The sequence below is a fragment of the Loxodonta africana genome, chromosome 19, assembly GCF_030014295.1.
Source record: "Loxodonta africana isolate mLoxAfr1 chromosome 19, mLoxAfr1.hap2, whole genome shotgun sequence".
In the NCBI taxonomy this organism is placed as follows: Eukaryota; Metazoa; Chordata; class Mammalia; order Proboscidea; family Elephantidae; genus Loxodonta; species Loxodonta africana.
Genome location: NC_087360.1, coordinates 35368716 through 35375801, shown reverse-complemented (window position 1 = coordinate 35375801; position 7086 = coordinate 35368716).

Sequence of the window (7086 nt, the reverse complement as noted above, 5' to 3'; positions counted from 1 at the left end):
GATTTTAATTACAGCAATCTCAGAGGGGAGCAAAATGGCTTCTAAGAGGGCTGCTACTAAGGGTCTATTGTTAATTTAGGCCCCAGAAAAAGGTAGGAACCCCTCTCCCTTTTTTTCCATAACATGCCAAAATCTTGAATAGCTCCGAAAGTAAAGTCTGTAAATATATTTGCTGCTAGTTTGCAAGCCTTCCTGAGTGCAATTAGTTCCCCTTGCTGAGCTGAAGTGACTTCAGGAAGTGCACCGCTTTCAAGGACCTTGGTTGAGGTAGTCACGGCATATCCTCTCTGGTAATGAGAGCTGCCAGGTTCAAGCTTTAAGAATGACCTATCAAGGCGGGGGGCCAACATGGCTGACTAGGTAGACGCTATCTCAGATCCCTCTTGTAACAAAGACTCGGAAAAACAAGTGAATCGATCACATACATGACAATCTACAAACCCTGAACAACAAACACAGATTTAAAGAGTTGACCTGAGTGACAGAGACGGAGAACGAACAACTACGGGGAAGCAGCAACTGTTTTCGGAGCCTGGAGCCAGCGTCCCAACCAGGAAACCTTGGCGCCGGGCTTAGGACTGGGCACAGGGGAGCTGAGCACAGCATCCTGTTACGGCGCAAACAAGGGGCCCAGCCCTACCCCCCAAACTAACCCTTGGAGGGGGCCCAGCCGGTCCGCGCAGGCGGCGCGGTGACGCGGCTGGCGGGAGGAGAAGTCCCCGGGAGGCAGCAACAGATTTTGGAGCCGGGAGTGCAGCGTCCCAGCCGAGGAACCTTGAAGCTGGGCTTTGGACTGGCAGCAGAGGAACTGACCGCGGCTTCTGCGGGCCAGACCCTCGGGGGCAATTTCTACCCAGCCAGCACACATAGGTGACACGCCCCTCGGGAATCTCAGATAAAATAGTCATCCCAAGCAAGATAAGTAACTTTGCTTATATTCCAGGGTGCTACTCTCTCCCGTTTTTCTGAACCCTCCCCTCCCCTTCCCAGGTGGCTTCATTAACATTGGAATTTCCTGAGTCAGAGGGAGAACGGCTCCGCGGCTTTTCTTTTTCCTTTTTTGGTCTTTTCCTAACCCATTCTTCTGGCCTGAGAGAAGCAACCACAAAAAACCCAGGGACCAAAAATCCTTCCCTAATTGGACTAAAAACCCAGAACTGGCTCCAGCCAAGCATATGTGATCCATATCTCGGGCTTTCATCCCTACAGGGAACAAGGTGGCTATTATAATACAAAGGCATTTCTGATAGAGATCTGACTCCATTTTTTTTAGCGTATTTACTGGAAAAACAAGTTTCCCAGGTCTGATATCTCTGCATATTCAACAGAGCCCCAACTGACCCACAACAGGGAACTGAAGGCTGAAGCTCCCCCCAGACCACCTAGCCTCCTGCCTTAGGGGTCTAAGGAGGGTGACACCTACCAATCTGTAGAGGTACTTGCATTGGGGGCCTAAGGTACAGCTGCAGAGCCCTCCCACCAAGGTGCTTTAGGAATAGAGACACACCTACCTCACTGACACTTGGGGGAAGCCTGTCAGCATCCTGCCCCCGCCTGGAGTGTGAACCCCAGCTGCTAATAGAATCTGGTGCACACAACTATCACCACTACTTCTCAAGGTGGATAGGTGTTAGGGTGCAGCATACACTTGATGACCACAAATCAGATTCTACTCATGAATAGTGAATAGACTCAGGCATATATATCTGGCAACAGCCCAAACCAGCTGGTAATAGGTCATAAGTAAGTCAATGGCTACAACAATCAAGACAGCACAATCTAGTAGCCCATCCACGTATATTGAAAGAAAACAAAACAAGATAAGACTCAGTGAGCAAACATAGAATAAATCACTACAATATCTTAGTGATGGCTCGGAGACAACAGTTGATATCAAACCACATAAAGAAGCAGACCATGACTGCTTCTACAACCCCCCAAACAAAAGAATCAAAATCTTTCCCAAATGAAGATACAATCCTGGAATTATCAGATACAGAATATAAAAAACTAATTTACAGAATGCTTCAAGACATCAGGGATGACCTCAGAAATGAAATAAGGCAAACTGCAGAAAAAGCCAAGGAACACACTGATAAAACAGTTGAAGAACTCAAAAAGATTATTCAAGAACATAGTGGAAAAATTAATAAGTTGCAAGAATCCATAGAGAGACAGCATGCAGAAATCCAAAAGATTAACAATAAAATTACAGAATTAGACAACGCAATAGGAAGTCAGAGGAGCAGACTCGAGTAATTAGAATGCAGAGTGGGAAATCTGGAGGACCAGGGAATTAACACCAACATAGCTGAAAAAAACAGATAAAAGAATTTAAAAAAATGAAGAAACCCTAAGAATCATGTGGGACTCTATCAAGAAGGATAACTTGCGTGTGATTGGAGTCCCAGAACAGGGACGGAGGACAGAAAACACAGAAAGAATAGTTGAAGATCTGCTGACAGAAAACTTCCCTGACATCAGGAAAGATGAAAGGATATCTATCCAAGATGCTCATCGAACCCCATTTAAGATTGATCCAAAAAGAAAAACACCAAGACATATTATCATCAAACTTGCCAAAACCAAAGATAAAGAGAAAATTTCAAAAGCAGCCAGGGATAAAAGAAATGTCTTCTTCAAGGGAGAATCAATAAGAATAAGTTCAGACTACTCAGCAGAAACCATGCAGGCAAGAAGGCAATGGGATGACATATACAGAGCACTGAAGGAGAAAAACTGCCAGCCAAGGATCATATATCCAGCAAAACTCTCTCTGAAATATGAAGGCGAAATTAAGATATTTACAGATAAACACAAGCTTAGAGAATTTGCAAAAACCAAAGCTACAAGAAATACTAAAGGAAATTGTTTGGTCAGAAAACCAATAATATCAGATACCAGCACAACACAAGGTCACAGAACAGAACATCTTGATATCAACTCAAATAGGGAAATCACAAAAACAAATTAAGATTAATTAAAAAACAAAAGCTCAAAACAGGGAATCATTGAAGTCAATATGTAAAAGATCACAATAATCAAAAAGAGGGACTAAATACAGGTGGCATAGAACTGCCATATGGAGAGGGACACAAGGCGATATAGGACAACACAAGTTAGGTTTTTACTTAGAAAAATAGGGGTAAATATTAAGGTAACCACAAAGAGGTATAACAACTGCATAACTCAAAATAAAAGCCAAGAAAAACGTAACGATTCAGCAAACATAAAGTCAAATACTATGAAAACGAGGAACACACAATTTACAAAGAAAAACATCTCAGCACAAAAAAGTAAGTGGAAAAATGAAATTGTCAACAACACACACAAAAAAGGCATCAAAATGACAACACTAAACACTTACTTATCTATAATTACTCTGAATGTAAATGGCCTAAACGCACCAATAAAGAGACAGAGAGTCTCAGAGTGGATAAAGAAACACGATCCGTCTATATGCTGCCTACAAGAGACACACCTTAGACTTAGAGACACAAACTAAAGCTCAAAGGATGGAAAAAAATATATCAAGGAAACAATAAGCAAAAAAGAAGAGGAGTAGCAATATTAATTTCCGACAAAATAAACTTTAAACTTAAACCCACCACAAAGGATAAAGAAGGACACTACATAATGATAAAAGGGACAATTGATCAGGAAGATATAACCATATTAAATATTTATGCACCCAATGACAGGGCTGCAAGATACATAAATCAAATTTTAACAGAACTGAAAAAGTGAGATAGACACCTCCACAATTATAGTAGGAGACTTCAACACACCACTTTCGGAGAAGGACGGGACATCCAGTAAGAAGCTCAATAGAGACACGGAAGACCTAATTACAACAATCAATCAACCTGACCTCATTGACTTATACAGAACTCTCCACCCAACTGCTGCAAAGTATACTTTTTTTTCTAGCACACATGGAACATTCTCTAGAATAGACCACATATTAGGTCTTAAAACAAACCTTTCAGAATCCAACACATCGAAATATTACAAAGCATCTTCTCAGACCACAAGGCAATAAAAGTAGAAATCAATAACAGAAAAACGAGGGAAAAGAAATCAAATACTTGGAAAATGAACAATACCCTCCTGAAAAAAGACTGGGTTATAGAAGACATTAAGGAGGGAATAAGGAAATTCATAGAATGCAACGAGAATGAAAATACTTCCTATCAAAACCTCTGGGACACAGCAAAAGCAGTGCTCAGAGGCCAATTTATATCGATAAAGGCACACATACAAAAAGAAGAAAGAGCCAAAATCAGAGAACTGTCCCTACAACTTGAACAAATAGAAAGTGAGCAACAAAAGAATCCATCAGGCAGCAGAAGAAAACAAATAATAAAAATTAGAGCTTAACTAAAGGAATTAGAGAACAGAAAAACAATTGGAAGAATTAACAAAGCCAAAAGCTGGGTCTTTGAAAAAATTAACAAAATTGATAAAGCATTGGCTAGACTGACTAAAGAAATACAGGAAAGGAAACAAATAACCCAAATAAGAAACAAGAAGGGCCACATCACGACAGACCTAACTAAAATCAAAAGAATCATATCAGATTATTACGAAAAATTGTACTCTAACAAATTTGAAAACCTAGAAGAAAGGGATGAATTCCTGGAAAAACACTACCTACCTAAACTAACACAATCAGAAGTAGAACAACTAAATAGACCCATAACAAAAAAAGAGATTGAAACGGTAATCAAAAAACTCCCCCCCCCAAAAAAGCCCTGGCCCAGATGGCTATACTGCAGAGTTCTACCAAACTTTCAGGGAAGAGATAACACCACTACTACTGAAGGTATTTCAAAGCATAGAAAATGACGGAATACTACCCAACTCATTCTATGAAGCCACCATCTCCCTGATACCAAAACCAGGTAAAGACATCACAAAAAAGAAAATTACAGACCTATATCCCTTATGAACATAGATGCAAAAATCCTCAACAAAATTCTAGCCAATAGAATTCAACAACATATCAAAAAATAATTCACCACGACCAAGTGGGATTTATACCGGGTATGCAACTAAAATGCAAGGCTGGTTTAATATTAGAAAAACCATTAATGTAATCCACCATATAAATAAAACAAAAGACGAAAACCACATGATCTTATCCTTTGATGCAGAAAAGGCATTTGATAAAGTCCAACACCCATTTATAATAAAAACTCTCAGCAAAATAGGAATTGAAGGAAAATTCCTCAACATAGTAAAGGGCATCTATACAAAGCCAACAGCCAACATCACTCTAAATGGAGAGAGTCTGAAAGCATTTCCCTTGAGAACGGGAACCAGACAATCACCGCTCTTATTCAACATTGTGCTAGAAGGCCTAGCCAGAGCAATTAGGCTAGACAAAGAAATAAAGGGCATCCGGATTGGCAAAGAGGAAGTAAAATTATCTCTATTTGCAGATGACATGATCTTATACACAGAAAACCCCAAGGAATCCTCCGGAAAACTACTGAAACTAATACAAGAGTTTGGCAGAGTCTCAGGTTATAAGATAAACGTACAAAAATCACTTGGATTCCTCTACATCAACAAAAAGAACATCAAAGAGGAAATAACCAAATCAATACCATTCACAGTAGCCCCCAAGAAGATAAAATACTTAGGAATAAATCTTACCAAGGATGTAAAAGATCTATACAAAGAAAATTACAAAGCTCTACTACAAGAAATTAAAAAGGACATACTTAAGTGGAAAAACATACCTTGCTCATGGGTAGGAAGACTTAACATAGTAAAAATGTCTATTCTACCAAAAGCCATCTATACATACAATGCACTTCCGATCCAAATTCCAATGTCATTTTTTAAGGTGATAGAGAAACAAATCACCAACTTCATATGGAAGGGAAAGAAGCCTCGGATAAGCAAAGCATTACTGAAAAAGAAGAAAGTGGGAGGCCTCACTCTACCTGATTTCAGAACCTATTACACAGCCACAGTAGTCAAAACAGCCTGGTACTGGTACAACAACAGACACATAGACCAATGGAACAGAATTGAGAACCCAGATATAAATCCATCCACATATGGACAGCTGGTATTAGACAAAGGCCCAGTGTCAGTTAATTGGGGAAAAGATAGTCTTTTTAACAAAATGGTGCTGGCATAACTGGATATCCATTTGCAAACAAATGAAACAGGACCCATACCTCACACCATGCACAAAAACTAACTCCAAGTGGATCAAAGACCTAAACATAAAGACTAAAACGATAAAGATCATGGAAGAAAAAATAGGGACGACATTAGGAGCCCTAATACAAGGCATAAACAGAATACAAAACATTACCAAAAATGACGAAGGGAAACCAGATAACTGGGAGCTCCTAAAAATCAAACACCTATGCTCATCTAAAGACTTCACCAAAAGAGTAAAAAGAGCACCTACAGACTGGGAAAGAATTTTCAGCTATGACATCTCCGACCAGCGCCTGATCTCTAAAATCTATATGATTCTGTCAAAACTCAACCACAAAAAGACAAACAACCCAATCGAGAAGTGGGCAAAGGATATGAACACACACTTCACTAAAGAAGATATTCAGGCAGCTAACAGATACATGAGAAAATGCTCTCGATCATTAGCCATTAGAGAAATGCAAATTAAAACTACGATGAGATTCCATCTCACTCCAACAAGGCTGACATTAATCCAAAAAACACGAAATAATAAATGTTGGAGAGGCTGCGGAGAGATTGGAACTCTTATACACTGCTGGTGGGAATGTAAAATGGTACAACCACTTTGGAAATCTATCTGGCGTTATCTTAAACACTTAGAAATAGAACTACCATACAACCCAGAAATCCCACTCCTCGGAATATACCCTAGGGAAAGAAGAGTCTTTACACGAACAGATATATGCACACCCATGTTTATTGCAGCTCTGTTTACAATAGCAAAAAGCTGGAAGCAACCAAGGTGTCCATCGACGGATGAATGGTTAAATAAGTTGTGGTATATTCACACAATGGAATACTACGCATCGATAAAGAACAGTGACGAATCTGTGAAACATTTCATAACATGGAGGAACCTGG